Source organism: Lithobates pipiens, unplaced genomic scaffold, assembly GCF_037356315.1.
Source record: "Lithobates pipiens isolate NorthernLeopardFrog02 unplaced genomic scaffold, aLitPip1_a1.2 Scaffold_10, whole genome shotgun sequence".
Taxonomy (NCBI): Eukaryota; Metazoa; Chordata; class Amphibia; order Anura; family Ranidae; genus Lithobates; species Lithobates pipiens.
Genome location: NW_027507686.1, coordinates 169,367,971 through 169,382,462, shown reverse-complemented (window position 1 = coordinate 169,382,462; position 14,492 = coordinate 169,367,971).

Below are 14,492 nucleotides of genomic sequence, written 5' to 3'. Positions count from 1 at the left end.
GTTTTTTTCATATTGATGCATAGCTTATGTATTCTGAATGGTAACATTTCTATGAAGAAATGGGGGGTTCCAGCTATTGATGCTTTCTCTAGGTTACGACTAGAGTTCCTCAGTCGACTTTTGATCTGAGGGTCTGAGGTTCGGGTCCCTGTTTGGGTGCTGCCTGTGGGGTCCTTGGGCTGCTGATGGGGCAGTCTTTATGCAAGTAAATAGTAAATAGATGGTGTTGCGCTCCACATAAAATAAATTAAGTCTAATAACACAATTAATAAATAATCTCATAAAGTCTTGAAAACGCACTCATGTGATTAAAATTAAAATCACTAAATAATCGCATAAAATCTTGAAAATGTGCTCATGCGATTAAAAATTCCATTAATTCTAAAATAAATACCAAGTGAATAATACAGTGCTTGAAGCTATTTCCTACTAATATTCATAAAATGAAGAAGCTAAAATAATCTATATACTCGTGATAAAGTGACAAGGAAAAAAAATCGCAAGTCTTAAAATTATCAACAGAGTCGTGACATCAAACAAATCTGTGTCAGTCCATGAAAGTGCATACAAGTGCCAGCAATATGTGCAAAAAAGAGTATATATAAAAATATACAATAAAAATATAAAAAACGGTGTATGAAAAAATTATTATCACAAAATGCAAAAGATAGTAGTCCAGCAAACGTGATAAAAAATGTCTCTAAATAAGTGTACAAAGGCTAAATCATAAAGTTCATGCAGAAGATGAAATAAATCCACGCTGTGCTATGTGAAGAAATGAATCCTATGAACAACCCCGGGATGATTCCACCAGTGATTTTTCAGCTCCTTAAACGTGGGTGCTCACACACTGAGTGCAGTGGGTACCTTACCTCACTGCTGTCAGTAAGACAGCAAAATACTCCAGTGCAGCAGTTGTGTCCTCAAATGGGGTGTATATCCTCAGTAGGTATAGGGGAACTTCAACACTTTGCGGTGTATATCCTAAATGTAGTATGGGCGCCCCCAAAACCTTTTCCTCCAGATATTCCGCAAGGGATCGCAAATCAGACCCAAGAAAGAAAGAGGGGTGCTCCAATAGTGAAGTACGTTCACACAAATGCTTTATTATAAAAAGGAACTAAGTCCTGGGTACTCACACTTATACAGTAACAATCAAGCGGTTTTTTCACTAACAAACAACGAACGGCTTCCTCGTTCGTACCCCGGACGTCACTTCCGGTATCCTCCTAGGCCAATCCTACGCGTATCGTCATTGATCACGTGACTTCATCGAGTCCCTGATGAAGTCACGTGATCAATGACGATACGCGTAGGATTGGCCTAGGAGGATACCGGAAGTGACGTCCGGGGTACGAACGAGGAAGCCGTTCGTTGTTTGTTAGTGAAAAAACCGCTTGATTGTTACTGTATAAGTGTGAGTACCCAGGACTTAGTTCCTTTTTATAATAAAGCATTTGTGTGAACGTACTTCACTATTGGAGCACCCCTCTTTCTTTCTTGGGTCTGATTTGCGATCCCTTGCGGAATATCTGGAGGAAAAGGTTTTGGGGGCGCCCATACTACATTTAGGATATACACCGCAAAGTGTTGAAGTTCCCCTATACCTACTGAGGATATACACCCCATTTGAGGACACAACTGCTGCACTGGAGTATTTTGCTGTCTTACTGACAGCAGTGAGGTAAGGTACCCACTGCACTCAGTGTGTGAGCACCCACGTTTAAGGAGCTGAAAAATCACTGGTGGAATCATCCCGGGGTTGTTCATAGGATTCATTTCTTCACATAGCACAGCGTGGATTTATTTCATCTTCTGCATGAACTTTATGATTTAGCCTTTGTACACTTATTTAGAGACATTTTTTATCACGTTTGCTGGACTACTATCTTTTGCATTTTGTGATAATAATTTTTTCATACACCGTTTTTTATATTTTTATTGTATATTTTTATATATACTCTTTTTTGCACATATTGCTGGCACTTGTATGCACTTTCATGGACTGACACAGATTTGTTTGATGTCACGACTCTGTTGATAATTTTAAGACTTGCGATTTTTTTTCCTTGTCACTTTATCACGAGTATATAGATTATTTTAGCTTCTTCATTTTATGAATATTAGTAGGAAATAGCTTCAAGCACTGTATTATTCACTTGGTATTTATTTTAGAATTAATGGAATTTTTAATCGCATGAGCACATTTTCAAGATTTTATGCGATTATTTAGTGATTTTAATTTTAATCACATGAGTGCGTTTTCAAGACTTTATGAGATTATTTATTAATTGTGTTATTAGACTTAATTTATTTTATGTGGAGCGCAACACCATCTATTTACTATTTACTGTCACTTTGAGGGGAGGGTTTGCACCTCTGTCGGTGTTTTTTGCTGCAACCACACCAACCTGCTCTAACTTTACCACTATAGCGCGAGGATAACCTACCATTACTAGTCTTTATGCAAGAGTTTCTGTCTCCTCTGAGAATGTTCCTAAGGATCCAGAGAAAAAAGAAGTCTCTCTTTCTGGCCTCTCGATCAGCTGTTTCCTGCTTACCAGAAATTTATGCAGTTTGAAATGTAAAATTATTTTTGTGGCCCTGACATTGGGCTTAGCCACAGCACCATGAGTGTTCTTAAAGATTCTGGCACCTCCTTTAGCCAGATTAAGGGCTCAAGGCATAGCGGTCCTAGCCTATTAGAAGATATACTTTTAATAGATCATTCAGTCTCAGGTCTAAAACCAGAGTCTGATCTCAGCCGTAAATATTTGAAATCTCAAGATTGGATTCTCAAGCTAGGAAGATTCTCCTTTAAAACCATCAAGGATATTATGGTACTTGGGGTCTGGTTATAGATACCATACAGAAGAAGGTATTCTTACCCCAGACAAGGATCAGTTCGATTGTAGGACTAATTAAACTTATCAGAACAAAGGAAAATTCCTTCATTCAGCTGTGCAGGAGATTTTTAGGGGAAATGGTGGCCTCCTTCAAGGCCGTCCCTTACGTGCAGTTTTACTCAAAGACTGCTTCAAGACACCATCCTGTCGGTCTGGAATAAAAAAGATTTAGGCCTTGTTTGTTTCCAATATGCTTGGCTCCTGACATAGGTCAGAGCCTAAATTGGTGGTTATCCAGCAAAAGGGAAAATCTTTATCCTGGAAGGTGTTAACAACAGATGCCAGCCTTCTAGGCTGGGGAGCAGCCCTGGAAGAAGATTCTGTCGATGGTCCAGGTTAGAGGACCTTGCCTATCAACTTTTTTTTTGGAAGTTTCAGGCAGTACGTTTGCATAAAGATTTTTTGTTTTGTACTACCAGAGGGTCCAAGATGTGGACAGGCAGCGTCAAGATCCACTATTTTCCAAATAGATTTGTCAAGTGGTTATTCAAGCTTCAGCTTAAAGAAGAAAATTCTTCCTTCTCATGTTAAAGCACACTCATCCAGGGCAATTAGTGCCTCTTGAGTGGGGCATCATCAGGCCTCTATGGCTCAGATCTGTAAGGCCGCGACTTGGTCTACGGTTCCTACGTTTATCAGATTTTATCAAATCGATATTAAAGGTCATGAGGATATTGCCTTTGGGTGTAGTATACTGCAGGTTGCAGTATGAGTCCTCTGGCCTCCTGTCTTTTGTTATGTCTCTCCTCTTCAGTTGCCATTGCTATGGGACATCCCACATAGTAATTACTATGGCTCTGTGTCCCCTGATGTAAGAAAAGAAAATAGGATTTTTGTAACAGATTACCTGTAAAATCCTTTTCTTTGATGTACATCAGGGGACACAGAGGTCCCTCCCTTCTTTGGGACACACTTGTATTGCTTGGCTACAAAACTGAGGACTCCCAGTAATGGGAGGGTTTATATAGGGGAGTACACACCTTTAGGGGCATGCCAGTGTCCAGCACCTGTCGGTCCGATATAACCCACATAGTAATTACTATGGTTCTGTGTCCCCTGATGTACATCAAAGAAAAGGATTTAACAGGTAAGCTGTTGCAAAACTCCTATTTTCCTCCAAACCGCAATCTTGCCCGGTATAGCATCACATAATTGATTTTTAGCTATTGCAACCTGCCTTTACTTTCTATAAACCTAGCCTTTGGTTTATGCAGCTCCGGGGAAAAGTCCAGGTATATAGAAATCCTAGCGCCGTTAGACAATATGTTTTTCATTTCTCTTGCTTTTTTGAAGAATGATAACTTTATCCTTAAAATGTAAGAGCTTAATAAGAAAGGGCCTCGGCTGGCCTCCTGGTGGCAGTGCCCTAAAAGGAACTCTGTGTGCTCTCTCAATTGCAAAGAATGTTGACAGAGACTCTTTGCCAAAAATCCATTTCAGCCATATTCTATAGGGTTAATTCCTTCACTTCACTCGGGGGGGGGGGGGGGGGGGGGACACAAACCTTAAATTTTTCTGCGCAGTCTATTTTCCATTTAATCCATTTAATATACCTATTCAGTTCCCTTATTAATTTTATCTCTTGTTCCATCATGTTCACATCATCTTCTACCGAGCTGAGTCTCCCCTCTAGAGTGGAGGTCCGCTCACAAACCTCTTGTACATCATGCCTTAAAAGTGACAAATCTTATTTTGTGCATTTAAGTTGGTCAGACGTTTCAGATAATGAGGACATAAGGTAATATGGGATTCTGTAATCAGAAGGAATAATTTGTCGCCAGGATCGCCTCAACCGAATGGTTTGCTGTCTCCCTGGTGCTAGGGTTTGGCATGTGGTGGACCAGGTGGATAAATTCCTGGGAGGGGCTGGGCATGACCCAGCTGTCTTGTCCACATTGGAACCAATGACCGTATACATGGAAGGTGGAGGCTCCTTAAGAATCAATTTAAAGAACTAGGCTGCAAGTTGAAGGGAAGGACCTCCAAGGTTATATTCTCTGAAATATTGCCAGTGCCATGCGCAATACAGGAAAGGCAAGGGGTGATTAGAGAGCTGAATGCATGGCTAAAGACCTGGTGTAGGGAGGAGGGATTTGGGTTTCTAGAGCATTGAGCTGACTTTTCATTGGGGTGCAACCTATATGCTAAAGATGGTTTGCACTTGAATGGAAGGGGGTCTGCTGTGCTGAGGGAAAGGTTTATGGGAAGGCTAGAGGAGTATTTAAACTAGGATTTAGGGGGAGGGTGAACTGGAATTACATCGGACAGACAGGTCAGTTAGGGGTCAGACATTAATGGAGGGTGAAATGGGGATAGATGGGGGAAGGGTTATGGCAGGTGGCAAGAAAGTTCCCATGTTGCAAACTGCCATTTGTACTACTAAAAATTATATGAAAAACACCAGAGAAAAATGTAATAATGCATTAAAGTGTTTGTTCACCAATGCCAGAAGTCTGCCAAGCAAAATATGTGCGTTGGAAGCTTTGGTGCATGAGGAGAGCTAAGATGTAATCCGTATTGCTGAAACTTGGCTTCAATCCTCACATGACTGGGCTATTAATATTCCTGGCTATGCACTCTTTCGGAGAGACAGGGTAAAAAGGAAAGGTGGAGGGGTCTGTCTCTTTGTGAGAAGTGATCTCAAAGCAAGTGTGAAAGAGGATCTGGTTGATGGAGAGTGTGATGAGTCTGAAGCATTATGGGTGGAACTGCATATAGATGTGCGTAGTTCAACGTATATCATTGGAGTTTGTTATAGACCACCCAGTGTTAACGAGGAGGTGAAGATTCAGCTTCTTAAAGATACTTTTAGACTCATATGCTCTGGCATACTATTGCCATCATCCCAAAATTATAAACCACAATTTGATACCTCAAAATAAGTGGGATCTTTAAGGCAATATACAAAAGAATATATGTATAAATTTTATATAAAAAAAAAATGTTTTATTATAAATACAAAGTGAAAAAAGAAAAAAATACTATATCAATATATATAAAAAAAGTCACAAATATACCGTGATTATATAATCATACAATCCTGCATTGAACAATACAAGCTTATATGAATGTGTAGAAGCAGATGAGCAGCTATGCAAAAAAATGCATGTAAATAATTTCTTCTTCAGGGAAGCCACTATGTTCACCCTTCACGTCAGGAAAACGATTCTCTCTGTCTCACTAAAATAGCTCACAAGAAAAGGATCATCTGATGATTTACCACTGCACTAAAAAGCCCAGGAGTCAAAGAGACTCAACAATAGATGGACAAAAAGACTTCCTTTTGACATGTCATATGGTCCAGATGAAAAAACAAATGAGCCTTCAATCACAGGAAACAGGGAAGGACGGCAATATTGAGATGTAACATCTCATCCAAAATCCAAAGAACAAGAACCTCAGTTACCTCGTCCTTCTGCCATTACACCTTAGTCCTGAAGACATGTGAGGAGTGACCACTCAAAGATTCAGCTTCTTGCACAGATGGAAAGGGCTGGGACGGTGATAATAATTGGGGATTTTAACTACCCAGAAATTGACTGGAGTAATGCCACTGCTGGGACAGGTAAAGGGCAAAAATGTATAAATCTATTACAGGACAATTTTATGGTCCAGTTTATTGAGGCCCCAACTAGGAATGAAGCTCTGTGGACCTGGTCATCTCAAACCATGCAGAGCTTATTACTAATGTTCAGATAAAGGAACACCTGGGTAGCAGTGATCATAACATGATTTCATTTGATTTTAGCTGTAAATAAAAAATACATACGGGAAAGATAAAAACACTTAACTTCAAGAGCACAAATTTTCCAAGGATGAGGGCTGCTCTCCAGGATTTAGACTGGGAAGGAATATTGGTATCGATAAACACAGAACAGAAATGGGAATTCTTCAAAAAGACTGTTTGGGACCTCACTGCAAAGTATATTCCTATGGGCAATACGTTTAAAAGGCTAAAAATAAAACTTATGTGGCTCACGGTCAAAGTTAAAAAAGCTATAAACAATAAGAAAAGAGCTTTTAAAAAATATAAAAATGAAGGAACACTAGTGTCGTTTAAATGTTACAAAGAATTTAACAGAATATGTAAAAAAGGAAATCAAGGATGCAAAAATTCAAAACGAACGATAGATTGCAAAAGATATTAAGACAAACCCCCAAAAATTTTCAGATCTGTGTATACAAAAGAGCATGGGGGAGCTCATGTCCATAATGGGGGTGGTATTGACACAGACCCGAATGATCCACAATGGCTCAAAAGTGATATGGTCCAGAAATATTTAAACAGAATAAAGGTGGATAAAGCACCTGGACCTGATGGCATCCACCCATGGATCCTAAAAGAACTGAGCTCTGTAATTTCAAAGCCATTGTATCTAATTTTTAGGGACTCATTAATGACGGGAATAGTACCATTGGATTGGTGCAGGGCGAAAGCAGTGCCTATATTTAAAAAGGGATCAAAGTATTTACCAAGTAACTATATAGACCTGTTAGTTTAACTTCTATAGTCGGGAAGATACTGGAGCGTTTAATAAAAGACCACATAGACGAGTTCTTGTTGGGAAAAAAAAATTAAGCAACAGACAGCATGGATTCATGAAAGACAGAAGTTGTCAGACAAACCTGATTTCTTTTTATGAAGAGGTAAGTAAAACCTTGGACAGAGGCGTGGCGCTGGATGTGGTATACTTGGATTTTGCAAAAGTGTTCGATACAGTTCCGCAAGGCTCATGTGTAAGGTAAAGTCTACAGGCTTGGAAATAACAGTTTGTAAATGGATAGAAAACTGGTTAAAAGACAGATAATGATTCTTACTCTGGTCTAAGGTTATCAGTGGTGTACCCCAAGGTTCAGTGTTGGGACCCTTACTTTTTAATATCTTTATAAATGATATTGGGTCTGGGATCAAAAGTAACATTTCTGTCTTTGCAGATGACACCAAGCTATGCAGTGGAATAAAGTCCTTAAAGGATGTCTCCAATTTACAAGCCAACCTCAATGCACTGTCTAATTGGGCAACTATGTGGCAGGTGAAGTTTAATGTTGAGAAATGTAAAGTTATGCACTTGGGGGCTAAGAATATGCATGCATCATACATGCTAGGGGGAGTACAACTGGGGGAATCCATAGTGGAGAAGGATCTGGGGGTTTTGGTAGATCATAAGCTCAATAATAGCATGCAATGCCAAGCTGCGGTTTCCAAAGTGAGCAAAGTCCTTTCTTATACTGAGAGCTATAGACTCCAGAGAGAGATATATAATTTTGCCCCTGTTTAACCACTTGGGTACCGCGCTATTGCCGAATGACGGCATTAGCGCGGACCTAGATTTCCGGGACTACGTCTATTGACGTCGTCCCGGTTACGAGCGGCCTGCGCGCCCCCTGAGGGGCGCGCGCGGCGCGCTCTGTGATCGGCGAGTCTATGAGACTCGCCTGATCACCGATCCGTGCAAGGGGTCGATCCCGACCCCTTATCACGTGATCAGCTGTCAGCCAATGACAGCTGATCATGTGATAGAACGGAGCCGGTAATCGGCTATTATTCCTCCTCGCGCTGACAGCGCGAGGAGAAAAAAAAAAAGCCGATCACCGGCGGCCGTGATCGGGACATCAGTCCCGATCACGGCCAGCAATGCAAGGCACCACATGCCACCTGCCAGTGCCCACCTGCCTCCCGCAGTGCCATCCTGAAGTATAACTAAAAGTAAAAGTAAGTGCCCCCCGTCTGTGCCCATAGTGCCCACAGTGCCACCCACAGTGCCACCCCACAGTGCCACCCACAGTGCCACCCAATCTGCCTCAAAGGTGCTGCACCCCAGTGCCGCCCATCAGTGCCCAGCAGTGCCGCCCATCAGTGCCCAGCAGTGCCGCCCATCAGTGCCCAGCAGTGCCACCTATCAGAGCCACCTATCAGTGCCACCTATCAGTGCCCATCAGTCCCATCTATCTGTGGTACCTATCAGTGCCCATCCGTGCCACCCATCCGTGCCACCCATCCGTGCCATCTTATCTGTGCCCATCTTTGCCCATCAGTGCCGCCTTATCTGTGCCCATCGGTGCCGCCTTATCTGTGCCTATTAGTGCCGCCTTAACTATGCCTATCAGTGCCCACCAGTGCAGCCTATCAGTGCCCACCAATGCAGCCTATCAGTGCCCACCAATGCAGCCCATCAGTGCCCACCAATGCAGCCTATCAGTGCCGCCTTATCAGCGCACTTCAATGAAGGAGAAAAATGACCCGTTTGCAAAATTTTATAACAAACTATTAAAACATGATTTTTTTTTTTTTTTGCATCTTTTTTTGTTTGTTTAGCAAAAAATAAAACTCCGAGCTGTAACTAAATACCACCAAAAGAAAGCTCTATTTGTGGGAAAAAAATGATAAAAATTTCATTTGGGTACAGTGTTGTATGCCCGCGCAATTGTCATTCAAAGTGCATCAGCGCTGAAAGCTGAAAATTGGTCTGGGACTGAGGGGGGTTTAAGTGCCCAGTAAGCAAGTGGTTAAATCATTAGTAAGACCTCATCTGGAATATGCAGTTCAGTTTCGGGCTCCAGTTCTCAAAAAGGATATCGGGGAACTGGAGAAAGTGCAGAGAAGGGCAACCAAACTGATAAGAGCCATGGAGGAGCTCAGCTATGAGGAAAGATTAGAGGAACTGAATTTATTCACTCTTGAGAAGAGGAGGTAAGGGGGGATAGGAGCAACATGTACAAATATATAAGGGGTCCATATAGTGAACTTGATGTTGAGTTATTCACTTGAAGGTCATCACAGAGGACAAGGGGGCACTCTTTACATCTAGAGGAAAAGAGATTTTAGATTTCATCTCCAAATATGGAAAGGTTTCTTAACAGTAAGAGCTGTGAAAATGTAGAATAGACTCCCTCTAGAGGTGGTTCTGGCCAGCTCAGTAGATTGTTTTAAAGAGGGAGTCCACATAAATTTTTTTTTAATAAAAGCCAGCAGCTACAAATACTGCAGCTGCTGACTTTTAATAAATGGACAATTACCTGTCCCAGGGTCCAGCGATGTTGGTAGCCGAAGCCGAGAAATCGCTCGGCTGCTGCCGCCGCCATTCTTGTTGAGGGAATCAGGAAGTGAAGCTTTGCAGCTTCACTTCCCGGTTCCCTAGTGCGCATGCGTGAGTCGCACTGTGCGTCGTAAGTGGTCCCCGCTATCTCTTGGGACCTGTGTGTTTCCCAGGAGACAGCAGGGGGGTGCAGGAAGGGGAGTGTCTCCAGTGGGAGTCTATTCCCGGAAGTGGATGTAGATACCTATATTATACAGGTATCTGCACCCCCCTCCCCCCTGAAAGGTGAAAATTGTGGCACCGGAGGGGGGAGGAATCAAATGAGTGGAAGTTCCACTTTTCAGTTGAACGCCGCTTTAAGAAAGGCCTGGACACTTTCCTAAATGTACATAATATAACTGGGTACTAACATTTATAGGTAAAGTTGATCCAGGGAAAATCCGATTGCATCTTGGGGATCAGGAAGGAATTTTTTCCCCTGCTGTAGCAAATTGGAGGATGCTCTGCTGGAGTTTGTTTTGCCTTTCTCTGGATCAACCGTGAGTATAGAATTGGGGTATATTGGATTGTACAATATTTTTTATTTTATTTATTCAGTTATTTTTATGGTTGAACTGGATGGACTTGTCTTTTTTCAACCTAACTATGTGACTTAAGCCTCGTACACATGGTACGATTGTTGGCCAACCGATTGTCTGATTTTTGTCAAAAGGGTGCGGATCTTGTCTTGCATACTAATGGTACACAATTGTCATGCCACAAACAAATGTAGTGACATACTAAGAGGAATTTAAGCTCTTGAGCACCACCCTTTGGGCCCCCTTCTGCTAATTTCGTGCTTGATGAGCATTGATACCGAGCACGCGTGTTTGTACTTTCGACTTTTTTGTGACGATTTATGTACTGACCATACGAAAATCTGATGTCAAACCTTTGTCTGCCAAAAATTTACTAGCCTGTCATCCCACAATTGTTGGACATCAATTGTCAAAAGGAGCGTACTAACAGTAAAATGTTAGGACAACAGTTTGTCAACAGATAATCCCCTGCCAACAATCGTACTGTGTACGAGGCTTTACAGTTGTTGATTGCTTGAAGATTGGCTTTTCTGCTCCTGGGATTGGCCCCGATATTTGCTCACTGTCCTGAGCTGCTGCTGAGCCCTGGCTCTTTCTTCCCACAGTGGGGCCGGTCTGAGAGCGAGATTGTTGTGACCCCCACCCTTTGTGGGTGTCTGGCCCAGTGTATGGGCAAACCGCTCCAGCTTAGCAGCTGTCTGGTTCCCCTCTTCCTTTAGCATGCGCTGTTTGTACGCCAACGCCGTCCTGTGTGGCCATCTCCTCTGCTCCCCGCTTCCTGGTCATGGCGGAAGGTGCGCCCAGCATACTCAGGCACCCTCTGCAGCTCTATCCTGGATCCTCGCTGTTATCTCTCACGGGAGAGCACACCGCTGGAATCCACTGCGGGAGCAAAACACGAACCCAGGCTCACTTCACCTACCAGCCAGCCATTCCATCGCTCAGTGATTCCTGCTCTCCCCAACACACCGCATTACCGGATGTCCAGCGTGGGAGTGGGTGTGAGGCCTGGGCTGCTGTGGCCTCTCACCTCATCATTCAGTCATGCTCCCAAGAATGTTCCTTTCAATGGTGGTCAGTGGAAAGAATGCTCCTTACAATGGTGATCAGTGGGAAGAATGCCCCTTGCCAGAAGTCTGTTTCCTTAGTCAAGTGTTGTTAGAGTGTGGAGGAGAAGGAGTAACTATCCGACAATGCTGCTTAAAAACCACAGCACCATTTTTAACCACTTAAGCCCCGGACCAATTGTCATCCTAAGGACCAGAGGTCTTTTTACAATTTCGCACTGCACTGCTTTAACTGGCAATTGCGCGGTCATGCAATGTTGTACCCAAACTAAATTTGCGTCCTTTTCTTCCCACAAATAGAGCTTTCTTTTGATGGTATTTGATTGCCTCTGCGATTTTTATTTTTTACGATATAAAAGGAAAATTTTGAAAAAAAAAAGATATTTTCTACTTTTTGTTATAAGAAAAATCAAATAAACTCAATTTTAGTCATACATTTAGGCCAAAATGTATTCAGCCACATGTCTTTAGCAAAAAAAATGTCAATAAGCGTATATTTATTGGTTTGCGCAAAAGTTATAGCGTCTACAAACTAGAGTACATTTTCTGGAATTTACACAGCATTTAATTTATGACTGCCTATCTCATTTCTTGAGGTGCTAAAATGGCAGGGCAGTACAACCCCCCCAAATGACCCCATTTTGCAAAGTAGACACCCCAAGGAAATTGCTGAGGGCATGTTGAGCCCATTGAATATTTTTTTTTTGTCCCAAGTGATTGAATAATGACAAAAAAAAAGTTTACAAAAAGTTGTCACTAAATGATATATTGCTCACCCATGCTATGGCCATAAGTGGAATTACACCCCAAAATAAATTCTGCTGCTTCTCCTGAGTACAGGGATATCACATGTGGGGGACTTTTTGGGAGTTTAGCCGTGTACGGCACCCCGAAAACCAATCACTGCCTTCAGGATTTCTAAGGGTGCAAATTTTTGATTTCACTCCTCACTACCTATCACAGTTTCGAAGGCCATAAAATGCCAAAATAACACAAAACCCCCCCCAAATGACCCCATTTTGGAAAGTAGACACCTTAAGCTATTTACTGAGAGGCATGTTGAGTCCATGGAATATTTTATATTTTGCCACAAGTTGCAGGAATATTACAAACTTTTCTTTTTTTTTGCACAAAGTTGTCACTAAATGATATATTGCTCACACATGCTATGGGCATAAGTGAAATTACACCCCAAAATAAATTCCGCTGCTTCTCCTGAGTACGGGGATACCACATGTGTGGGACTTTTTGGGAGCCTAGCTGCGTACGGGACCCCGAAAAACCAAGCACTGCCTTCCGGATTTAAATATAAAACGCTACCAAAAAAAACTGTTATCGTAGGGATCAGGCCTGACTCTGCGAACGCTGCAGTTATGTGTTTAGTGTTTTGTAAGTGATCGATTGATGCTGCACTTGGGTGGGCTGGGCGGAGGGGCAAAACGCAGGTGCTAGCAGGTATCTGGGCTGATCCCGCTAACAATGCGTTTTTTTGGAGCCCTAAACTGCTGGGGACGCTAGTGTATGCTTTGCGCGTGGGTGTTAGCGGTACTGGCACTAACCTAGCGCTGCCTGGGGCAACGCAGACCCTATCTGACCCTAAAACCTAACTGATATCACCCGCCGGGTGATCAGGGGGTTAAACCTTTATTGGGTAATAAATGGTGGGTGCCCTGATGCTATAAAAAGCAAACTAACTAACCAGAGTCACCCGTAACACTTATACGGTGATCACTGGTGAAAGGGTTAACTAGGGGCAATCAGGGGGTTCAAATTTTTATTAGGTAGTATATGGGGGTCCCTGACGCTATATAAAAACCTGACGGGGAACCTAAATAACTAACTGGCTAACCAGCGTCACCAGTGACACTTATGCAGTGATCGCTGGTGAAAGGGTTAACTCTAGGGGCAATCAGGGGGTTAAAACCTTTATTGGGTAGTATATGGGGGTACCTAATGCTATAAAAACCTGGCGGTGAACCTAAAAAATAACTAGCTACCTAGCGGCATCAGTGACACTAACCAACGGCCATCCCCTCATCCCGGATCGCTCCTGAAGCGAAACGGACTGCCGCAGCCAGCGGGAGGGGGTCCGATCGGACCCCCCGCCCGCTGGAAGGCAAGCACATACGGGTACGTGCTTGTGCCCGTACATGCCATTCTGCCGACGTATTTTTACATGCGGCGGTCCTTAAGTGGTTAAACAGAAACAATTGCTATGTGTACAGAGTCCCCTGGAGGATTTAAAAAAACAAAACGTATTTATCTTCTGCTGAGACCCTCTCCCGCTGACTTTACACATATATACAGCCTCACAGAAGTGGGTCTTTATACATGGGATTATATATATGTATAACTGTGTTTGTGCTGGGAGCATTCGCTCCAGGAGCCCGGGGTCACACAAATTTGAAAGCTACAAGTACCAACAGCCCTTGCAGCTGTCAGTGTGAAACTGCCTGCCCATATGATGTATGGGCAAACAGCTTACACTGACAGTCTGTAGGAGTTCTGCATGGCACCCATGATCAGCATTATGGTTTCCAGGCACTTAGAAAAATAAAAATAAAAAAGGGAAATGCCCATTTTTTTTTTTCCTGCAAAAAAAAATATTTTTTTAGGATAAGTTCACTTATAGATAAATAGGAGATAACCATTACCAACAAAAGAAGGCTCAACCTTGGTACACTAAATAGTTACTGTGATATGTGCAGTTTTATCTTCCATCAGATGTTAAAGTAGTTCCAAATACTAATATTATATAGGATTTACATAGCACCAACAGTTTGCAGTGCACTTTACAACATGGGGGCAGACAGTACAGTTTCAATACAGAAGGGATCAGAGGGCCCTGCTCGTTAGAGTTTACAATCTAGAAGGAAGGGTCAAGTGGAACAAAATGTAATAGCT